Source organism: Poecile atricapillus, chromosome 19 (assembly GCF_030490865.1).
Source record: "Poecile atricapillus isolate bPoeAtr1 chromosome 19, bPoeAtr1.hap1, whole genome shotgun sequence".
NCBI classification, from domain to species: Eukaryota; Metazoa; Chordata; class Aves; order Passeriformes; family Paridae; genus Poecile; species Poecile atricapillus.
This window is the reverse complement of record NC_081267.1, coordinates 4222064-4245049: the sequence shown is the minus strand read 5'-3', so window position 1 is coordinate 4245049 and position 22986 is coordinate 4222064. Positions and strand designations below refer to the sequence as shown.

Below are 22986 nucleotides of genomic sequence, written 5' to 3'. Positions count from 1 at the left end.
ACCCCTCCCGAGAAGCCCTCCAAGATTGCAACTCCCTCCCCAAAAATCACCAAAAAAGCTGAGAACGTGAATTTTTTATTTCGCATTTTTCATACTTTGGGGGGGAGGGGGAACCCCAGAATTCCGGGGATTTTTCCTGTTTTTTGGGGAGGGGGTTGTCCCCAACTTTTCCAACACCCCCCAGGCGACCCCTTCCCAAAATTCCTGTGCCTCAGCCCCCCAAATTAAGTGCACATAAATAAAAAGAGGGAAAAAAAATAGGGAGAAAAAAAGGTAAAAATAAAAAAAAAGAACCCCTCCAACCCAAATCTGGGAGAAGGGGGACAGAGGAAAAATTGAGGGAGGGGATGATTCCCCCCTAAAAAAATTGAGGGACCCCTCAAAAAATTGGGCGAACCTCCTCCGAAAAAACCTCACATGCCAAAACCATCAAAAAAATAGCAAAAAAAGGCAAAAAAACCATGAAAGATTTGGGGGAGAACCCCCCCCCCCCAAAAATGTGTCAAAAATGGGGGACCTCCCCCTTGAATCCAAGGAATTTTTGGAAAAGTTTTTTCCCAAAATGGGTTTTTGTGGGTGGCAGGGGAGGAAAGATCCCCTCCAAATTCCTGGGGGTGTTCCTGAGATCCAGTGGAGGCACCTGGTCCTAGAGGGGGACAAAAAGGGAATTTTAGGCAAATTAAGGGAATTTTGAGGGATTTGGGTGAATTTTAGGGAATTTTGGGATTTTTGGGGGGGTCTGGGGGCAGGTCTCAATTTTGCAGGGTCTTGCGTTTTGGGGCTGCAGGATCATGTCCAGGGAGGCCACAGTTACCAGGAACCAGCATGGGACACCAACGAGATGGGATTCTGCTCAGGAAACCATTTATTCAGCTCAGGAACAAACTCAGATCCAGAGACAGCCCCAAACAGAGGCAGGGAGATGGGGTTTGAGAACCAGGGTGGAGTTCAAGGTCAGGGACCACTGGGAACACAGCAAGGGAGAAACCCCAGGGGCCCAAACCCAATCAGAAATCCCTGGGCTGCCACCCCACGAGGGGTCCAGGGTGGAGTTCCTTCCTGGGCTCTCAGGGCCCAACCTCTGAGGCAGAGGGATGGAATTCCCTCTTGCCCACACCTCTCACTTTAACAATGTTCATTTGAAACTAAATCTTTGCCTCCCTGGGCAGGGGCACCTCACACAAAACTCACTCAGTAATGGGCTCTTCCTCCATTCATCATCCCCAAACTTTGGCTGTCTCATTCCAGACCCCACCCCACCTCCCCAATCCCAACCCCAACCCATCCCATCCCATCCCTGCTGGATATCAAGACCTCCTTCCCAAGCCCTATTTCCCCCATTTCACACCTCCCAAACTCTATCCCACCCATCCTGCCCCACCCAATGCCCATCTCACCCCTCCTGATCTCCATCCCACTTCACCCAGTCCCCTTCCAACCCCATTCCACCTGATGCCTTCAGAAGGCTGACCTAGAACAGAGGCTGGACAGAGTTAAGTATAAAGTTTATTAGAAGAATTTAAATACACCATGGGCAGTACAAGAGCCTGGCAAGGGCTACACCCAAGATAGACCAGAAATGGTCACAAAAATGGACAAGTGATCACAAGGTCTCACATTTTTAGAAGTTTAGGTCCATCTGCATATTTGGGTTCATTGTCCAGTTACAGCTTCAGATGATGAAATCCCATCCTTCTTGTTTTCTCTCTTCAGTCCACCCTTGTTTATGTTTTTGGGCTTGAAACTTCTAACAACTGTCCTTGGTATGAAGCTAGAAAAGGAATTGTTTTGTCTACCTACTCTGTGAAGAGAGCTCACTAACACCTAATGTGAAGTTCAAAACTACAAACCTAGGCAGTGTAGAATATGAAAAATATGAAAGCTAAAACTTAAGGCAACGCACCCTGAGGGGCTGTGGAATCCAGGAAATCTGGGTGGGAATGAGTCCTTTTCAGTGGCATAAAGTGATTTTGAGGTGACAGATTGAACTCGCTCGTCTCCTTGAGTGCCAAGAAATGGAGACAATTCCACCAAAAAACCCCACTACCCCCAAATACTCCCAAGTATCTCCCAGATTCCCTTGAAGCATTAGTAAATTTGAAGTTTTAGATGCCTTTCATGAATTTCTAGACTTTTATTCCAATTTTGTCTGTTTTAAAGGGATGAAGATGAATCAAAAGATAGAACCAAACCAGAATGACCACCAGCCCAGTGTGTTCCCAATGCAGATCACTGGGAACGTGGGTCATCAGGGCTCTGCCCAACGTGGGTCCTTTGATGGAGGATGGAGCTGGGGCAGCACACGAAGCTCTTCCTGCACTTGGGGCACTCACAGGGCTCCCCTTAGTGGTGCTTTTGTTGGTGTTGGGTCAAGTGAGATTTCTGGATGAAGCTCTTCCCACATTCCCCACACTTGTAAGGCCTCTCCCCAGTGTGGATGCGCCGGTGGGTGATGAGGTTGGAGTTGTCCTTGAAGCCCTTTCTGCAGTCAGGGCAGCGGAAGGGCCTCTCATCCGTGTGAATCCGCTGGTGCACGAGGAGAGTGGAGCTCCTCTGAAACCTCTTCCCACACTCGGGACACTCGTAGGGCCTGTCCCCAGTGTGGATCATCTGGTGGATGGTCAGCTGGGATCTCTGGCTGAAGGTCATCCCACATTCCCCACACTCGTAGGGACGTTCCCCGGTGTGGGTCCTCTGGTGGAGGATCAGGCTGGAGCTGTGGCTGAAGCTCTTCCCACATTCCCCACACTCGTAGGGCCTCTCCCCAGTGTGGATGCGCCGGTGGGTGATGAGGTTGGAGTTTCGCTTGAAGCCCTCCCCACAGTCGGGGCAGCGGAAGGGCCTCTCATCCGTGTGAATCCGCTGGTGTAGGAGGAGATTGGAGCTGCTGTGAAACCTCTTCCCACACTCAGAACACTCGTAGGGCCTCTCCCCAGTGTGGATGCGCTGGTGGATGACGAGCTGGGAGCTGCAGCTGAAGCCCTTCCCACATTGCCCACACTCATAGGGCCATTCCCCAGTGTGGATCATCCGGTGGCAGATCAGGGTTTTCCTCTGGCTGAAGCACTTCCCACACTCCAAGCACTTGTAGGGCTTCTCCCCATCCTGAAGCTGCTCATGGACCACCAGCTCAGAGCCCCGGCTGGATCTCCGGCCGCCTTCCCGGCACAGGGTGGGTCTTTCCTCCTCAGAGCACCCTGGGATGGGTTTGGAGCCCCTCCTCCTGCGGGAGCTCCAGGTATTTTCCTCCCCATTGGGTTCCTGCACCGTGGAGCCGCTCAAAACGGCCTCTTCCATGAGGTTCTGCTGCAGGGATTTGTCCTCCCTGGTCTCCATCCTCAGCTCCTTGTCTGGGGGAGGAAGGACAAGGAGAGGATGGGACTTGCCTCCGTGCCAGAGGGAAGGGGAAGGAGATCCCCCCAGTGCGTCCCTGGCAGGACGGCGTCGGCAGCGGGGTTGTCCTGCAGCCGGGGGCCAGGCTGGGCTGGGAGATGGAGCAGGAGAGAGGGGGAAAGGGGCACTGACTTCCTCCTCACCTGCCTGGGTGTCCTGGGGCATCTTCCTCTTCCTCGCAGCCTCCTTCTCCATCTGGCCAAGATTTGGGAATGAGAAATCCTGGTTTGGGGAAAAATACAATTCACAAGCACATTGGGTTAGGGAGTTTGTTCTGCCCAAGTCCATCTCTAGAAGTCACCAGCCATCCATAAAAACCTCCCAAACACCAAGATTCAGCCATGAAAATGTCTCCCAGGAGTTCCCCATCTCTGCTCTCTCCTCTTTGCTGTTCAGGGGTTCCCCCCTGTTCCAGCTGCTCACGGTCACACTTGTACGGGGGGTCCCCTGGCTACTTGATCTCTGGCCTCCTCAGGCTGCTGGGAGTGCCAGGAATCTGAAAAGCTCTCCCCTTTTCCATCTCCTCAATAAGGAATGCTGGGACTCCCCACGGTCCCCCCAAAGGGCATTTGCTGCTCAGGTTTGGAGTTCTTCATTCTCCAAACATCCCCCCCAAAAAAACCCAACCCAGGGATGCACGAGGATATCTGGGCTGAGCTCCCCCTCCCCAGGCACGTGTGGGATGGGGGATGATGATCCCACGGGTGAGGGGCTGTGAATTCAGGGAGTGCTTGACCTCGTGGTTCCTTCTCCCTTCCCTGATCCTCATTTGTCCCTCCTCTTCCTCCCTCTCCTTCCCTTCCATCCTTCCTCCTCCGCTTCCTCCCTAACCCCACCTCCTTCTCCTACTCCTGTCCCTTCTCTCTCTCCTTCTTCATCCCTCCTCTTCCATCCCTCCTCCTCCTCCCCCAGGAGCAGTGACACCCTCGGTGCCCCGTTCCCAAACCCCTCACAGCCCACGGCAGGAGCGGGGATGGAGCCAGGACAGGTCGGGATGGGCAGCGCGGGGCTCTCCGCTGCTCCCACCCGCTGGGGACGGGGGGAACCCGGCCCGGGGAAAAGGAGAGGGAAACTGGGAAAATTGGGGGCTGCAGATCCAACCTGGGGCTGGCTGGGGACCCTGGCTGGGGACTGCCAGCCCTTGGGGCTCCTCTGGGGAGATGTGGGAGGGGGAACACAGAGAGGGCTGGGGGATCCCAGGAGTGGCAGCACTGGCAGGGACTGGTTTGTACTGGGATCATCCTGACAGTGGCTGAGATTGCACTGGCTGTGTACTGACATCATACTGGGATCATACTGGGAGCAGCTGGGTCCCTGCTGGCTGAGACTGGGATCCCACAGAGGGTGACTGGAGTCATACTGGGATTGACTGGGAGTGGCTGTGAGCAACTGGAATCATGCTGAGAGGAACTGGGAGGAGCTGGGAATGACTGGGAGCGTGCTGGGGCTGAGTGGGATATACTGGGAGAGACAGGGAGTCCCAGGGATCACACTGGAGGCTACTGGGGTCATACTGGAACTGACAGGGAGCAACTGGGGGCCACTGGCCTCATACTGGGAGTGACTGGAATTAGACTGTAAGCGACTAGGATCAGACTGGGAGTTACTGGGATTAGATTGTGACTGGGATGAGACTGGGAGTGTGAAGGAAACTGGAAAATTGGGGAAAAAATGGAAAAAAACCCCAGGATAAATTCAAGGAAAATGGAAGGGAAAATTCAGGAAAAAACCACAAAAATATCAGGGTACAATCCAAAAAAATTTGGGAAAAATCAGGAAAAAATTGGGAAAAATTTGGGAAAAATGGGAAAATTTGAAAAAAATTGGGGAAAATCAGAAAAAATGGGGAAAAAATCAGGAAAAAATAGGAAAAGAAGGAAAAATCATGAAACACCAGGGAAAATTGGAAAGAATATTGGGCAAATCAGGAAAAAAACTGGGAAAGAACTTGGAAAAATTCGGGAAAATCCAGAAAAGAAAGAGGAATAAAATCTGGAAAGTAATAGGAAAAAAAACAGGAAAAATCAGGTAAAAACTAGGGAAATTTGAGAAGAAATTGGGAAAAAGCTAGAAAAAATTTGGGATAGGAAGAGAGAAGAATCAGGAAAAAATGGGAAATACATGAAAAAAATTGTGAGAAATCAGGGAAAATATCAGGAAAAAGAAGCCAAAAAGACCCTGGGAAAAATCAGGAAAAAATATTGGAAAAATATTGGAAAAATGAAGGAAAAACCAGAAATATTTGAGAAAAAATTGCAAAAAAATAAGGAAAATAATTTGGAAAAAATCAGAGATAAAATGTGGAAAAAAAAGAAAATCAGGGAAACAAACAGGAAAACGATAAAAAAATCTGGAAAAATCAGAAAAAAATAATGAAAAAAATCAGGAAAGAATTGGGGAAAACCAGAAAGATTAGGGAAAGGAAAAGGGAAAAATCAGGAAAAAAAATGGGATTAAAACAGGAAAAAGCACAAAAATCAAGGAAAAGTTTAAGAAAATAATGGGAAAAATTAAAAAAAAAAAAAATCAGAAAAATAAAAAAATAATGAAAAAAATCATTAAAAAATCATAAAAAAAAATCAATAAAAATCAGGAAATAATGGGGAAAATCTGGAAAAATATTGAGAAAAAATTGGGTAAAATCGAGAAAAGAGAGGGAAGAAACCTGGAAAAAATCAGGAAAAATCAGTAAAGAAATTAGGAAATACAGGGAAAAATCAGGGACAAATTGTGAAAAAAATATGGGGAATAACCAGGAAGAAATTGTGAAAAGAAGAGGGAAAAATCAGGAAAAAGTGGGGGAAAAGCAAGAAAAAAATTTAGGAAAAAAATTGGGAAAAAACAGGGAAAAATCAGGAAAAGAAAGAGGAAGAAGACTAGGAAAAAAATGGGAAAAATCAAGGAAAAAAAGAAAAAAAAATGAGGAAAAGAAAGTGGGGAAAAACTTTGGAAAATTGGGAAAAAAATTGGGAAAAAACTAGGAAATATCAAGGAAACAAACAGGAAAAAAATCAGGAAAAAATAGGAAAAAAAGGGAAGTATTTGGACAAATCAGAGGGAAAAATCAGGAAAAAAAATTTGAAAAATATGTGAAAAAAAATGTGAAAAATGAAGAAAAAAATAAGAAAAAGGGAATAAAACCTGGAAGAAATCAGGGAAAAAAAATCAGAAAAAAACCTGAAAAAAAAATGGGGGAAAATCAGGAAAAAAAATGGGAAAAAATCAGGAAAAAATGGGAAAAAACAGAAAAATTATGGAAAAATTTGAGAAAAAGTTGGGGAAAAGACAAAAAATTTTGGGAAAAGAAGAGGGAAAAATCAGGAAAAAAAATCAGGAAAAAAATGGGGGAAAAACAGGGAAAAAATCAGGGAAAAAATGAGGGAAAAATCAGGAAAATTAAGAAAAAAAAAAAAAGAAAAAGAGAAAAAATTTGGGGAAAATAATGGGGAAAATCAGGAAAAAAACAGGATGAAATTCCCTCATCCCATTTTTCCGTGGAATTTTGGGAATTGCCTACCTGGGAGGTCGTAGAAGAATTTCCAGGCCTGGGATACAGGGAGTGGGGAAAGGTGGAATTGCAGATGAGCTGGTCAAGATTTTTGGGAAGGTAGATGGCCTGGTCCTATTCCAGCTTCCACAATGTTTGGATGAATCCCACTCCTCCTTCCGGCTAGAAATCATGGAAAAATCATGGAAAAATAATGGGAAAGCTGTGATTCAAATTGATGGAGTTTTGCCCCCAAAGCACAGTTTTTTCCCACCAAAATTTCTATTTTTCCCCCCCAAAATATTAATTTTTTGGAATAATTAAATGGGGAAGATTAGGGGGAAATAGGGAAAAATAGGATGGAAATGGAGTAAAAATGGGGGAAATTGGAGCCAAAATGGGAAAAAATAGAGAAAAAATGGGATAAAAATAAGGACAAATGGGATGGAAATGGAGGAAAAATTGAGAAAAATGGGAGAAAGGAATGGAAGATGGGGATAAAATGATGGAAAAATGAGATAAAACCAGGATAAAAATGGGGGGAAAAAATGAGGGAAACTGGGAGAAAAATGAAGGGAAAATGGGAATAAAAATGGTAAAAATGAAGTGAAAGTGGGAGAAAAATGGAAGAAAATGGGGAAAACAGGAGAGAAGATGGGGAACAAACTGGGGAAAAATGGAGCAAAAAGAGGGTAAAATGGGGAAATGGGGAAAAAATAGATTAAAAATGGGAAAAAAAATTGGGAAAAATTAGGACAACATGGAGAAAAAATTGAATAAAAATGCAAGAAAAAATAGGAAAAAAATCAGAAAAATTAAGAAAAAAATTAAGGAAAATGAGTTTAAAAGGGAGTAAATAGAGGAAAAAAAGAGAAAAATGGGTGAAAATTAGGGAAAAATAAAAAAAATAGGATAATAATGGGGAAAAAATATATGAAAACGGGATAAAATGAGGAAAAATGGAAAAAATGGAATAAAAATGGGATAAAAACGGGGAAAATTTGAGATAAATGGGATAAAATTGTGGGAAAATGGGGATAACATTTGGGAAAAATGGAGACAAGCTGTACCCTAATAGGGAATGATTGGGAGAGACTGGGCTCATCCTGCTGCCGAGGAAACTGAAACCACACGGGGGGAGAAACTAAGCTCATGCTGGGAGCAGCCACTGCCGGCACCGGGAGCCCCGAACCCCTTTCCCGGCCGTGCCGCCCCTCCAGCCCCAGCACCCCCCGCCGGGGTCCCGACAATCCCAGGGGTCCCCCCCCTCTCGGGGTCCCCGCTTTGCGGCTCTGGGGCTCTCCTCTCTCTGGGGTCCCGCTCAGGGAAGCCGCGGCTCTCCCGGGGCTCCCCAAAACCGGGGTCCCCCGGCTCTCACGCGGTCCCCACCTGGCACCGGCAGAGCTCGGGGGACCCGCATCCCCCCGACCCCTTTCCCGGGGCTCTGCCGCCACCGGGACCCCCCAAAAACACCTCCCGGGGACCCCCGGGGTCCCCCCGAGGGGCATCTGCGGCTCGGCTCTGGAGCCCTGCCATCCCCAAACATCCCCCCCAAAAGCCCCAAACCCAGGGACCCCCGGGGTATTTGGGGCGAGCTCCCCCTCCCCGGGCACCTGCGGGATGGGGGGCGATGGTCCCGAAGGAGCTGCAGATCCAGAGAGCGGGGAGCGCACGTGGAGCCTCCTCTGCCTGCTCCAGCTCTTCCTCCTCCTGCTCCTCCTCTTCCTCCTCCTCTGTCCCTCCTCTGTCCCTGGGCGTGGTTCGGAGCCCTCGGGTGAGCGGGGCCGGGCCGGGACACGATGGGAAAGGGCTGGGTCCCCCCCAAACCGAGCTGGGGGCAGCGGAGGTTTGGGGGAACAATGGGAACGGGGCGGGACAGGGGAACAGGGGGAGGTGGGAGCACTGAGGGTCCCCCAGTTCACCCCAGGACCCCCAAGCCCCGTCCCAGCCCCCCCAGTTCCCCCCGCAGCCCCGGCTGAGGGGGGGCTCAGCCCAGGAGCCGCCGTCGTTCGGGGCTCCCCCGAGTGCAGGAACGGGAGAGTTCCCGGCTCGGGGAGGCCCCAGCAGAGGAGGGGATCTTGTCCCTCTTCCAGGGCCTTTCAGGGTCTTCAGGCCCCTCTCAAGAGGAGTTTTTCTCTTTTTCAGTTTTTTTGGGGTGGATCCCACAACGACAGGGGTTTTTTCCTCCCCATTTTAGGGTGTTTGAGCAGCCACAGCCCCACAAGCCTCTTTTGAGGGGGGATCATAATGGCTTTAAGTGACATTTTTAGGGGTGTCCCCACCCCAAGCCCCTGTAGGGGATGTTTTGTCCCCCCAGGATGAATTTTGGGGGTTCTCTCTACCATGGCCGCTTTAAGGGCCCCCGCTATTGTCGGGTCCCACTGTAACTCCTCTTAAAAGGGGAACGCCACTCCCGTTGGTTCCGGCAGTGGAGCCCCGGGAGGGGTTGGGGGTCCCGGGAGGAGTTGGAGAGATGCCAATGGGAGATCTCCACCTGGGAGATGCCAATGATGGCCATGGGGATCCCATGCTGGGTATAAACCTTTGTGAGGGGTTCCTGGGGGTTTTCGGAAGTTCTGGGTGTTTTTGGGGCCACGGTGATTTTTTTGGGGTTCTCAAGGGTGTTTACAGGGGTCCAGATGGGGGAATGTGGGTGATCCTGGGGGTGGAATTGGGGGTCCCAAGGCTGTTTTGGGGAACCTGCTGGTGATGGAGATAGGGACCCCATGCCAGGTATGAACCTTGTCAATGTCTGTATGGGGTTTTGCCATTTTGGGGAGTTTTTGGAGCATCCAGGGATGTGTTTGGGATCCCGGGGAGGTTGGGGTGCCCCGGGCGGGTTTGGGGGTTCTCGGCAGGTTTGGGGGTACCTGGGCAATGTGGGTGGCAGTGCTGGGGACCCCGTGCTGGGTTTGAACCTTCTCACTGTGCACGGGCAGCGTCAGCGTGTTCAGGGAGATCCTGGGGGGCCCGGGGGGTCACCCCAAATCCCAAGGACCCCAAATGCTGAGGGACCCCCCGAACTGCCCTCACCGCTGGATCTGCTGCAGGCAGGGGGGCACCAGCACTCGGCCCCCACCCTCCACCATCACAGGGGGGCTGTGGAAGAAATCTGGGGGTGCACGGACAGGTCGGGTGGGACCCCCAAAGTCCTGGGGGAGGGGACACAGGGGGACTCCCAGGAATTCCCGTTGTGGGGGGATGAGGGGGGACCCAGGAAGAGTTTTGGGGGGGGCTGGGTGGGTCATGGGGGGTCCCCCAGGATGGGTTTGGGGGGAACCGGATTGGAGCTCCCATGGCAGTGGGATAGGAAGATCTGCCCATGGAATTCCATGGGAATGGCATAACAGTGAGATCCATCTACAGAATGGGACAGCAGCGGGATCCATCCATGGAGGTCCCGTGGGAATGGGATGATGTCTGAGATCCATCCATGGAATTTCCATGGGAATTCAAATGTTCCCAAATTTTGTTCTCCCAAATCCCACATTCCCATTCCCTCATTACCTGGGAATTCTGCCCTCCCCACCTTTACACTCCAGCGCCTCCCACCCATATCTGACATATTTCCGGAGACATTCCCTGCAGCTGTGAGCCAGGGAATTTTTTAATCCCTCAGCCTGGATCTCAGGGATCCCCGTGGCGGTGCCACAGTTGCCATCGCAGCCCCACAGATCCCCCAGCCCCGGCTCCCCCCGCTCAGCCCCGCTCTGGCTGTGCCGCTGCTGCAGCATCTGCAGCTCCTCGCTGGCCCCGTGGCGGTGCCGCTCCTTGTGCCGGCCCTGGCTCTCCCAATATCCCAGCCCTGGCTATCCCAATATCCCAGCTCTGGCTATCCCAAGATCCCAGCTCTGGCTATCCCAAGATCCCAGCTCTGGCTATCCCAGTATTCCAGCTCTGGCTATCCCAAGATCCCAGCCCTGGCTATCCCAATATCCCTGCCCTGGCTATCCCAGTATCCCCGCCCTGGCTATCCCAATATCCCAGCCCTGGCTATCCCAATATCCCAGCCCTGGCTATCCCAATATCCCAGCCCTGGCTATCCCAATATCCCAGCTCTGGCTATCCCAATATCCCAGCTCTGGCTATCCCAAGATCCCAGCTCTGGCTATCCCAATATCCCAGCCCTGGCTATCCCAATATCCCAGCCCCGGCTATCCCAAGATCCCGGCTCGGTTCCGGCCGCCATCCCCGGTGGCTGCAGCTCTGCCCGGCCCCGCTCGCTGCGGCGGTGCTGGAAGGGGATCCCAGGCAGGGACCCCATGGACATGGACTGCGGGAAGCCCGGGCCGGGCTCCGACAGCGCCGCGTGCAGGGAACGCAGGGAGAGGAGAACTGGGGGGACATTTGGAGATTTGGGATCGGGGGGGTCACGGCTGAAGGAAAGGGGGAACGGGGAGAGCCGGGAAGGGCATTTGGGGATGCCAGGACTGACAAGAGGGGAGGCTAGGGCTGGCTAGATGTGGCATGGCTGGAGTTCAGGGCGTTCCTGTATCCAGGAAAGGGAGCTCCAAGGGTCCCCGGTGTCCTCATTGCCAGGACAGGGCAGGGAAAGCCGGGATGGCTGGGAATAGGGGTCCCGGGTGTCCTCAGTGCTGAGGAAAGGAGGGGCTGGCTGCTGAGAGAGGCAGGAATAAGGGTCCAGGGGGTAAATGGGTCAAGGAGAAGGTGGCTCTGGGGGCTGCGGGAGGCGGGATGGCCGGGAAAGGGGTGCAGGCGTTCCTGGTGCCAGATAAGGGGGTGCAGGGTGGGACCCACGGCCGGGAATGGGGGTTCGGTGGGATGGCGGCGCCCAGGAATGGGGGTTTAGGGGACCCTCAGCGCTCCGGAATGGGCGATCAAAGAGTCCCGGTGCCGGGGGTCCCCCTCACCTCTCGCCGCCCCCCGGGAGCGCCCCCAGCCCCAGCGCTGGAGCCATCGCGCTGCTCCGCTGCGGCCCCGCCCACAGCCCCGGCCCCGCCCCCAGAGCCGCCTCCGGCCCCGCCATTGGCGCCGCTCTTTGCTGCCCGCCAATGTCATACATGGCGCTATGATGTCATACAGCCATGTCATGATGTCACAGCCTTCTCTGTGATGTCACACAGTGCCCTCTATGATGCCATAGCTGCACAGTGACGTCACACAACAAACTCTGTGATGTCACAGCCCCATCTGTGACCTCACACAGCCCACTCGGAGCTGTCAGACAGCCCCTTTCTGACATCACAGCTGCTCTGGGGCTCCAGGACACAGCCACAGAGGTGCTGCTGTGACTCAGCCCCCTCTGGGACATCCCACAGCCCCTGCCAGTGCTGAGCCCCTGGGAGCTCTGTCTGGGCCTGCTGGTGTCCCTGAGCTGCCCTGGCAGGGCCCCAGCCCTGCTGGGCTGTGCTCAGGAGCTGCTCCTGGCCAGAGCTGTCTCCCTGCTGTGGTCTGTTTCCATGGCAACCATCACCAGCCCTCTGTTGGTATCCTGTTTCCCTGACAACCATCACAGCCCCTGTTGCTATGGTCAGTCCTTTGGCAGCTCCATGGAGACCCCATGCCAGGGGTGGTTGCCATGGACACCAGCTCAGGCCTGGAGCCAGGGCCCATTGCCATGGCAACCATTTGCAGTCCCATCCCCAGGCTCCTGGGATCACAGAGCCACAGAATTGGCTGAGTTGGGAGGGACCCATGGGGATCCTCCAGTCCAACTGCTGGCCCTGCACAGGACACCCCAACAATCCCAGCCTGGGCCTGGCAGCGCTGGCCAAACGCTGCTGGAGCTCAGCCAGCCCTGGAGCTGGGAGCCTTCCCTGGGGAGCCTGTTCAGTGCCCCAGCAGCCTCGCAGGAAAAACCTTTTCCTCACATCCAGCCTAAACCTGCCCGCCTCAGCTCCAGCCGCTCCCTCCACTCCTGTCCCTGGGCACCAGAGGGAAGAGGTTCCCACAGCCCCCAGCCAGGGACCCGCTCCCAAGGCTGCTGCCATGGCAACCAGGCCTGGCACCAGCTGGGATGCTCGGTTTCCATGGGCTGGGCTTCAGGAATGGCATTCCCCATTTTCCTGCTCCTGCTAATGCAGCTCTGCCGCTCGCTTCCCTCCCACCTCCCATGGAAAGCAGAAAAGGCAAAGATCCCGGGCTGGGATAAGAACAATTTATTGACAACAGCAATGGGATAAGGAACAAATAGGTACAGAAACAATTTGGATAACAGAAGGGATAAGACAATCTATTTACTGGGAAAACTAAAATGTCATTGACCGGCTCTTCCTGGCCACGTATTTCCTCCTGCCAGGAAAGGACACCCTTCTCCTCTGGTGAGAGACAGGGAGTCCTTTTCCTGCCCCTGGCAGTGACCTGAGGTGGGACTGAATATAATGGGCCATGATCACACTCTCACATTCTTTGATCCCAAATCATGTCATTGCCACGGGCAAGAAAAGGGACAGGTGTCTTCCCATCATGGATCACAGGGAACATGGATCACCAGGTCTCTGCCCTATGTTGGTCCTCCAAGGGGGGATGAGGCTGGAGCTGTGGAGAAAGCTCATCCTGCACTTTGGGGCATTTGCAGAGCTTCCCTTACCGGTGCCTCCGTTGGTGTTTGCTCAAGTGACATCTCTCACTGAAGCTCTTCCCACATTGGGGACACTCGTAGGGCCTCTCCCCAGTGTGGATACGCTGGTGCCTGATGAGTTTGGAGTTTCGCTTGAAGCCCTCCCCACAGTCGGGGCAGCGGAAGGGCCTCTCATCCGTGTGAATCCGCTGCTGCCTGAGGAGAGTGGAGCTGCTGTGAAACCTCTTCCCACACTCAGGACACTCGTAGGGCCTCTCCCCAGTGTGGATGCGCTGGTGGATGATGAGCTGGGAGTTGAAGCTGAAGCCCTTCCCACATTTCCCACACTCATAGGCCCATTCCCCAGTGTGGATCATCTGGTGGCAGATCAGGCGGTTGCTACACCTGAAGCTCTTCCCACACTCCAAGCACTTGTAGGGCTTCTCCCCATCCTGAAGCTGCTCATGGACCACCAGCTCAGAGCCCTGGCTGGATCTCCGGCCGCCTTCCCGGCACAGGGTGGGTCTTTCCTCCTCAGAGCACCCTGGGATGGGTTTGGAGCCCCTCCTCCTGCGGGATCTCCGGGGATTTTCCTCCGCATTGGATTCCTCTGCCGTGGAGCTGCTCAAAACAGCTTCTTCCATGAGGCTCTGCCACAGGGATTTGTCCTCCCTGGTCTCCATCCTCAGCTCCTTGTCTGGGGGAGGAAGGACAAGGAGAGGATGGGATTTGCCTCCGTGCCAGAGGGAAGGGGAAGGAGATCCCCCCAGTGCGTCCCTGGCACGACGGCGTTGGCAGCAGGGTTGTCCTGCAGCCGGGGGCCATGCTGGGCTGGGAGATGGAGCAGGAGAGAGGGGGGAAGGGGCACTGACTTCCTCCTCACCTGCCTGGGCATCCTGGGGCATCTTCCTCTTCCTTGCAGCCTTCTCCATCCAGCCAAGATTTGGGAATGGGAAATCCTGGTTTGGGGAGGTTTGAGTTTGAAGGTCCCTCTACCCAAGTCCATCTCCAGAAGTCACCGGGCATCTGGAGTCCATAAAAACCTCCCAAACACCAAGATTCAGCCCTGAAAATGCCTCCCAGGAGTTCCCCATCTCTGGTCTCTCCACTTTGGTGTTCAGGGGTTCCCCCCTGTCCCAGCTGCTGGGGGTCACTCTTGCACTGGGGGTCCTCTGTCTACTCAGTCCCTGCCCTCCCCAGGCTGCTGGGAGTGCCAAGAATCCAAAAAGTTCCCCTGGTTACCAGCTCCCCACTTAGGGATGCCAGGACCCCCAATTTACCCCCAAGGGGCATTTTCTGCTCAGGTTTGGATTTCTTCATTCTCCAAACGTCCCCTCAAGCAGCCCAAAATAGGAAGCACCTAAAATATCTTGGCTGAGGTCCCCCTCCCCGGTCACCTGTGGGATGGGGTGTGATGATCCCATAGGTAGGCGGCTGTGAATTGAGGGAGTGCTGGACCTCGTGGTTCCTTCTCCTTTCCCTGATCCTCCTTTGTCCCTCCTCTTCCTCTTGCTCCCCCTCTTCCTCCCTCCTCCACTTCTTCCCTAACCCCATCTCCCGCTCAATCCCTCGTGCTATTTGAGCCATTCGGAACACAGTTCCGCACCCAAACCTCCTGCCGTGCCCCGCGCCCTAAAGAGCCTGGTTAGAGCTCCCCAGGCTCCCCCCAAGTGCTCCCGAGCCGTATACATTCGCCCCCAGCACCTGCAGCCACGGCTCGGACACAAAAGTTTTCTCCAAGCGCTTCCCCACACCACCAAACGCGCCTTCCGAGCCACTTCCGGGACTACAGCTCCCATCATGCTCCGCGGCGCCCATAGAGCGCTATTCCAGCCGGGACTCCATCTCCCGTCATGCCCCGCGCCTCACCGGAATCCATTGGAGCTGCGCCTACAACTCCCGTGATGCTCCGCGGCCCCATTAAACCGTATTATACCGGCGCCTACAACTCCCATCATCCCCCGCGGCCCATAGATTCCCTGTTACGGCCCCCCAAGTGCCCGCCCGGACCCCGAAGGGCCCCCAGATTCCCCTCCCTGACCTCCAAGTGCCTCCCTGGACCCCCAAGTGCTCCCCCGGACCCCGAATTGTCCCACAGAATCCCTAAGTGCCCCTCCAAGTGCTCACCCGGCTCCCCCAAGTGTCCTCCAGACCCCCAAATTCTCTCTAAATTCCCTCCCCAGACCCAAAACTGCCCGAAATGTTGCCCAGAAAAGTTTCCATGGACCCCAAAGTGGCCCCTTTTACCCTGTCTGAGAATAATTTCAAAATTATGAATAACGGGCTAAAAATAGGAGTAATTAGCATAAAGAGGGAGAAATAGTGGTCAGTTAATTAATGAAGGGAATTGTGGTACTTAGAGCCAGAGAACAATAATGTTTTGTTCCTGAAAATGTATCAATTCTTTTATATAAATGGAAAAACAAGGTTATAAGAATACAGAATAATATTATTATAAGAAGTAAAATTTTATTTTTATAAATTAATTAGATTTTAATGATAAAGAAAAATTGATAAATGTTCTCAATGTTTTGGGATGTCAGTCCCAGGTGGGCGATGTCAGACATGCTGAGGCTCGGGGTGAGGAGCAGGTTGTCCAAACAGGGGCAGCCCAAAAGGGGCTCATTCTTCTCCATGACCAGACCTGCTAAGGAGACATTCAGCATCAGGATTGTAAAGAGTAAATCGTGACCTCCTGATCAGTACACAAAGATGTTTTACAGTTTGAACAGTAGAATGTTGTCACTGTAAGGGGCCTTCTTTGTTAATGTACCTCATGTTGTGTCATGTTTGGTAAATACCAATGTTGTTGTACCAGCCTTGTTAATGTCACCTGGCCTTGTCTATTGCCTCTGCTGCTCCCGGCACCCCCCAATGGCACCGATGACAGCACCCAGTGTGTAGATGAGCCCAACTCCCATGGGGGGTAGCACCCAGGAGAAGTGGGATTAACATCCAAAGACCCCTAGAATCAGCAAGCTGTGGCACGAAACAGACTCCAAACTACACTGAGGAGCAAGGGAGAACATTGAGCAACTGACTGATGTTCCGGACTTTATCACCATAACTAAACAACATTTGCTCTCCATGACTACCCAAGATTTACAGTAAACCAGAGTTTTTCTAGACGCTTTCCTGAAGACAGAATCCCCAGCTCTGCCCTGTGGCAAAGCTGAACATCTCCTCCTCTGGGTCATCCATCGGGAGCAGCATTGAGCTCCCCCACCTAGAGGTGCCCTCAATAAAGGCATTAAAAAGGAGCTGCTCTCCTTGCCTGCTCGTTTCAGAAGGACTGAGCCTGTGGCAGAGTGACCCACGCTGCAGCACTGTGAGGGGGCTGTTCCCCATGGGATGGACCCAGCTTGGAGAAGTTCCTGGAGAAGTCTCCGGTGGCAGAGAGCCCAGGGTGCAGCAGGGGAACGACTCCTGTCCCTGAGCAGGGGGAAAAGCCCCGGGGGATGGAGTGACCATGGCCCCATTCCCTGTGTCCCTGCACTGCCGGGGGAGGAGGCACAGCTGGGAGGAGGGAGGGGTGGAGGGAAGCTGGTTTTAAGGGTCTTCCTTTACTCCTCATGATCCTGCTCTGAGTTTTTGGAGTTTTCTGACAGAAATCTCTCTCCTCCCCCAGTCATCCACAGGGATTTGTGGCAGTTTTCCCTTTTAGGGGGAAATCCGAGTGATGCCCTGATGCTCCTAATTAGAGGTGGGAGAAGTGAGGCTCCAGGTCTTCCCCCTGAGCCGGAGACACCGAACACCCAGGGCTGGGAAAGGCGGGCCGGGAGCTGCGGAGAACTTTGTTTGCGTTGGGAGCTCAATGGCGGCTCGGGCCGGGCCCGTTCCAGGGCTGTTCCTCATCTCCGCCCTTCCCCTCACACAGCCCGGGGGGCCCTGAGGGCGCGGCGCGGGGCTGTGCCGTGTGCAGAGCCCGCCGCTGGCTGCGATTGGCTGCTGCTGACGTCACTCGTGGTTATGGCGCGCTCTGATTGGGCAGAGCGGGGACAAGCCCGGCCCCGCTTGCGCCCCCAGGGCGGCCGTGGGGCAGGAGAGCCGCCATTGCCGGAGCGTCTGTGCGGGCCCGGGAGCGGCGGCAGCGGCCGGAGCCCGGTGAGGCGGCGGTGGAGCTCGGAGGCGGCCCCGGCCATCGCAGGTGGGAGCCGCGCTCGGTTCTGCGGGGGCTCGGGGCTCGCTGCGGGCCCGGGAGGGGGCGGCAGGGGGCTGTGGCGGGTGGGTTGTGCCGTGGACGGCCCGTGTTGGCCCTGGCGTGAGGGCGCTGCGGGAGCGGCTGCCCGCGGTCTCCTTCCCGCTGCGGCCTCGGCAGGAGCCGGTGCCGGAGCAGCGCTGGCTCGTCCCGGTTCGTGTCGGTAGCCCGGAGGTGGCTGCGCTGTGCCCGGGGCTGGGCGGGAAAATTCCCGGCGCCAGAGGTTTGTGTGGCCATTGGAGCCAGAGGAGTGGTGTGAAAGTGACTTTATTGCTGCCCAAAGGGAGAGGCCATGGGCCATTTGCCATGCGCTCTCTCCAGTTGCTGGAGGACGCGGCCTCGTTTTTGTCCTGATTTTCCCGGCCGCGTGTCCCTGTCCCTTTCCCCACTGGCGGAGGTGCTTGGAAGGTTCAGACTTCCCCATCTGCCTCCTGCATGTCCCGGTTAGTATGTACCCACCACTTTTGTAGAACATCCGATATTGATGGCTCTGTTAAGTCTTTGTTCTTCTGGAAGTTCAGGAATTTAGCGGGACTTTGTCAGAGCAGCGGTCCTTGTCAATTAGTAACATTTTCTGAAACTGATGCTTTCTCCCATTGCTTCCTTATGTACAAATCCATATCTGCAAGCAGATTCACTCACTGATTCTGTTTTTTCTTCCTGGCTGTTCTTTGTTTTTGGGATTGCTCTCAGTGCCCTCATTCGCTGTCCTTTTGTAGCCGTTTGTGGCTCAGGAGGCCTGGCTGCCCCCTGCATCCCCTTGCTCAGCTGCTGAATGAGCTGCACTCAGCAAGGTGTCCTGCATGGTGAAAAGATGAGAGTTGCTGTAGAACATAAGAGGAGAAAGTGCATTCGTTTAACCCATGGTCTGCCAGGGAAACATGGAGATGTGTTCTATTCCCATCTGTTCCATGTTTGGACCAGGACACGAGCTGCTTTCTTATTTCCTTGTTATCTGTTTCACCATTTTTGCTCTGTGATCTATTTGCCAACAGCAGTTTGAGTCATTTAATTTTCCACAAACTCTGCCTCCTTTTCCTGCTAAAAGATAATCTGATCCCATCCCATGGTGAAATGTTGTGTTCTTCATCTGAGTGGATTGGTTGGGAAGAAAGTCAGGAACTGGAGCTGTCTGGTTGGGTATTAGTTTGAGGACATCCTGTAATCTAAATATGCCATGGAAATGATAAATGGGTTCTCTGGCTCCTGATATGAATTTGTCAGGGTTCCCAGGGGCTGGTCCGTGGTGTTGCAGGATTTGTTCTGGTGGCCGTTCATATTTTCCCCAGTTTTGGGTGCTCCCTCCAGCCAGGGCTCCATCAATTTTTGACTTTTCTCTAATTAAATCAGCTCATACTTGGATTCCCAACTGATTTCCCTTGGGGTAACAAAAACCCCAGTGCTCTAATTCACCCTATATAACACAGAAAGTGAGAGCACAAGTTAAGGTGGGGACTGGGATGATTCCCGCCCATTTTTTATAGTGAAGTTTTCACAACAATCTCCATTTGCTGTTTTCCTTTGCAGCTTAACCAATTTCTGTGTCAGTCAGATATCCTCACCATGGGCTCTGCCTTTAGCTGTGCAAATTCCATCTGTGCCAGCAGGCAGAGCTTGGGGTGAGGGGCAGAGGAATTCAGGCCAATTCCTCCCCCAGGCAGGAAGACCCTGGTACATTGTCCAGGCTTTTCCCCAGAGGTGTTAATTTGCATTTCTAAAGCTCCTCTCCTGGCTGCCTGGAATGAATCTTCTCTTCCTGGGGAGCCATGGGATGACTCACATGAAGGGCTCCCTCCCCCATCTGCTTTTTTTTTTTTTTTTTTTTTTTTAACAATTTTCTATTAACTCTTTCCATTTTAAAGGGCTACCTTTCAAACTCTTCTAGTTTTCAAAATGCAGGTTAAAGGTGAACATGGAAAAACCCATACCATAATTTTGCTATCACTAAGAGCCATGCACAAACATAAAAGCAAAAATTAGAAAGCAATCAAGTATTTTCTTTTACTTCTCCTCTGACTAAAAACTGATTCTCACACCCCTGGCCCAAACAGAACTTACAATATAAAAGTAGAATTATTACGAAAAATTCTTCTAATGGTGTAATCCTTTCACTGAAACTGTGAAAAGCAAAAACTCTCCAACAGTGTCTTTAGAGAAATAAAGCATGACTTGATTCTGAACAGAATCATTTCAACCACGCATAGTCTGCATGTGCAGAGAAAATCATTCCATGACATGTGAGTTTTACCAGATGTTTCCTAAACTTTATACAGTCTGAACCCATAGAAATCCATGGGTTTAATATTCATTGTTTCCAAGTTGTGGAGTCCTTAGTGTTTGGTTTCCTGTTGCACCCGATTTCTGTGCCTCTGATGTGAATTAGGTCTGCATTCCTGGATTTCCTGCTCAGCCTTTTCCAGACCAGGTGTCTCCAGCTGTGCCAGGGCAGTGTCTGGGGTAGATGTTGGTTGATGTTTGCTGCTGGGCCTTGATGTTTTGTTGATGGTCGTTGTCTTTGTGGGAATCTTTTGGGCTATTCCCAGTCTATTGAGATGTTAAGCTCATCTCTGCTGAGTGGTGGAACATCCCTTAAAAGAAAAACCCTTTAAAATTCCTTTCCCCAAGGCAAATGCAAATGAAGCCTGACTGGAGAAATCAAATAAAAAATAATTTTACACTTGGTCTATTTTCTAATACTCTAATCCCAGCCAGCCCAGAGTGTAATTGAGATCCAGAGTGGAATTCTCCCGGTGCCTTCCCCAGCAGCTGTGGTGAGGGCAGGCACAGAAAGCCCTGAAGCTCCAGCAGTGCCAGCCAGGATTGTCCCGCAGGGGCTGGAGATGCCAAAGGAGGGTGCCCAGGCCGAGGATTTCAGCAGAGGATCTGTGGGCAGGCCCAGGGGCTTCCCCCACTGGGGAGCCCTGGCTGCTGCTGCCTTGCCTTCAGTGCAGGCTCAGGGGCGGCCTCCCATCCTCCTGCTGCAGCTGGGAAATCCAAATCTCCGGGGCTTCAGAGCCCTTGAGCCGAGGCTGAGGGGTCTCCCCGTGTTCAGCTGTGCTGGGGCTGTTTCTGTGCTCAGGGACACTTGGAATGGGCCGTGTCACTTGGCCACCAGAGCTGCTTCTTTCCTCTGCTTCGGCAGGACCCGATGTCCTGGTTGGGTGTGTCGTAGTAGAGATGGACAATGACACCTGTTTCTTCTTCCATCACAGCCAAAGCTTTATTGCACACAGCTTATATTTACATGGTTATCAGAAGGCACCGTGCTTAATTCCAGTTGGTTGGGAACTCAGTTCACTGGTTGGTAATGGTGAGTGTACACGTCAATCCAAACTTTTCTCAATGTAAACAATGTTTACATACTTTTTCTACTGATTCTTATGGTACAGATCCCTTGTTACTACAGGTGCACTTGTTCTTCTCCCCAAGAATAGTTTTTTATGCTAAAAAACTTTTCATTCTCAAGATGTTTTTGTATGGGAACTTATCAGGCCAGCTGCTAGCTACACTTAGCTGAAGTAACAAATCCTAAACCATGATTTTACAAGTCCTTTCTTTTGTAAGGTTTTACCTTTATGTGACAGGGTGTTGTGAACAGCAAAGTCCAAAGGTGGGTGTGTCTCAAATCTCTCCCAGCCCCGGTCGGGATCTCTCTCAATTCAATGCAGGCATGGGTTTCTTCCCAGCCCCCTCTCTTGGCTGTTCAAACAGGAGGCTGGGTTAAACCCTTCCCCTGTCCTCAATTCTAAATCCTCCTGTGCCACTGAACAAGTTTCATACTGCAGTCACCGAGCTCGGCTCATCCATTTAGGGGCTCTGTTGGGGTGCATGGGAGAAGGTGAGGAGGGGTCCCCGGGGGTCGTGTCCCCCCCCTGGGAGCGCCTGTGACTCCCCCATGTTCCCCCCATGCCGGGCTCACCCCCTTTTGTCTCTGCCAGAGCTCCTGACCCAGCTCCTGCTGTGCCCTGGGAGGGGCTTTGGGGAGCCCCCCTGGGACCCCCTTGGATCCCCATTCCTGGGCCCTGGGACCCCCCCGCATCTCCTTCCCCAGCTCCGGGACCCCCTGCACCCCCTTCTCCTGCACCAACAGCGCCCTGCACCCCCTTTCCCGGGGATCCTCCCCTGCCAGCCCCTGGATCCCCCGGTTCGGTCAGCCCGGGGACCCCCGGAGCCCCATTCCCGGCCATCCCGGGGCACCGCACCCCCAAGCCTCCCTTTCCAGGGAAAGCCGAGCTGGGCACGGGGCTCTCCAGCCGCTCTGGGATTTCTGATCACCCAAAGGAGAGGCAGAGAGCAGCAGAGAGAGGGAGAAGGAGATTGGGAATCGGGGCTCGGGCTCCCAGCGCCCGCTCCTGCTCCGCCGGGGCTGGGGAGCCGCAGCCGCAGGAAAAATGGGATCCGCGGATCCCGGGGCTTCCCCCGCTTTGGGCCGAAGCCGGCGGGTTCCAGGCAGAGTTTGAGCGCAGGGCCCGGGAGCTCAGCCCAGTTTGTCCCGGGGGTCCCGCAGTGCGCGGCCGAGGAGGGTCCCGGGGGATCCCGGGAGGGGATCCCGGGGAATTCCCTGGAATTGCCCCGTCCCCTCCCCCCGCGCTCCCTCGGCACTTTCGCTTCCGCCTTGGCCGCCCTGCGCCGCCGGGATCTGCCCGGCGACCGGTGACGTCACTGCAGCTTCGGGCTGCCACTGGCGGGCAGCAAAGAGCGGCGCCAATGGCGGGGCCGGAGGCGGCTCTGGGGGCGGGGCCGGGGCTGTGGGCGGGGCCGCAGCGGAGCAGCGCGATGGCTCCAGCGCTGGGGCCGGGGGCGCTCCCGGGGGGCGGCGAGAGGTGAGGGGGGACCCCCGGCACCGGGACTCTTTGATCGCCCATTCCGGAGCGCCGAGGGGCCCCTAAACCCCCATTCCTGGGCGCCGCCATCCCACCGAACCCCCATTCCCGGCCCTGGGTCCCACCCTGCACCCCCTTATCCGGCACCAGGAACGCCTGCACCCCTTTCCCGGCCATCCCGCCTCCCGCAGCCCCCAGAGCCACCTTCTCCTTGACCCATTTACCCCCCGGACCCCTATTCCTGCCTCTCCCAGCAGCCAGCCCTTCCTTTCCTCAGCACTGAGGACACTCGGGACCCCTATTCCCAGCCATCCCGGCTTTCCCTGCCCTGTCCTGGCAATGGGGACACCGGGGACCCTTGGAGCTCCCTTTCCTGGGTACAGGAACGCCCTGAACTCCAGCCATGCCACATCTAGCCAGCCCCAGCCTCCCCTCTTGTCAGTCCTGGCATCCCCAAATGCCCTTCCCGGCTCTCCCCGTTCCCCCTTTCCTTCAGCCGTGATCCCCCCGATCCCAAATCTCCAAATGTCCCCCCAGTTCTCCTCTCCCTGCGTTCCCTGCACGC

At 53.7% G+C, this 22986-nt stretch overlaps 1 pseudogene; it reads right to left on the bottom strand.

Annotated features, from left to right (window-relative positions):
• Positions 1–752: 752 nt before the first annotated feature.
• LOC131586328 (zinc finger protein OZF-like) lies at positions 753–22598 on the bottom strand (annotated as a pseudogene).
• Positions 22599–22986: the final 388 nt, after the last annotated feature.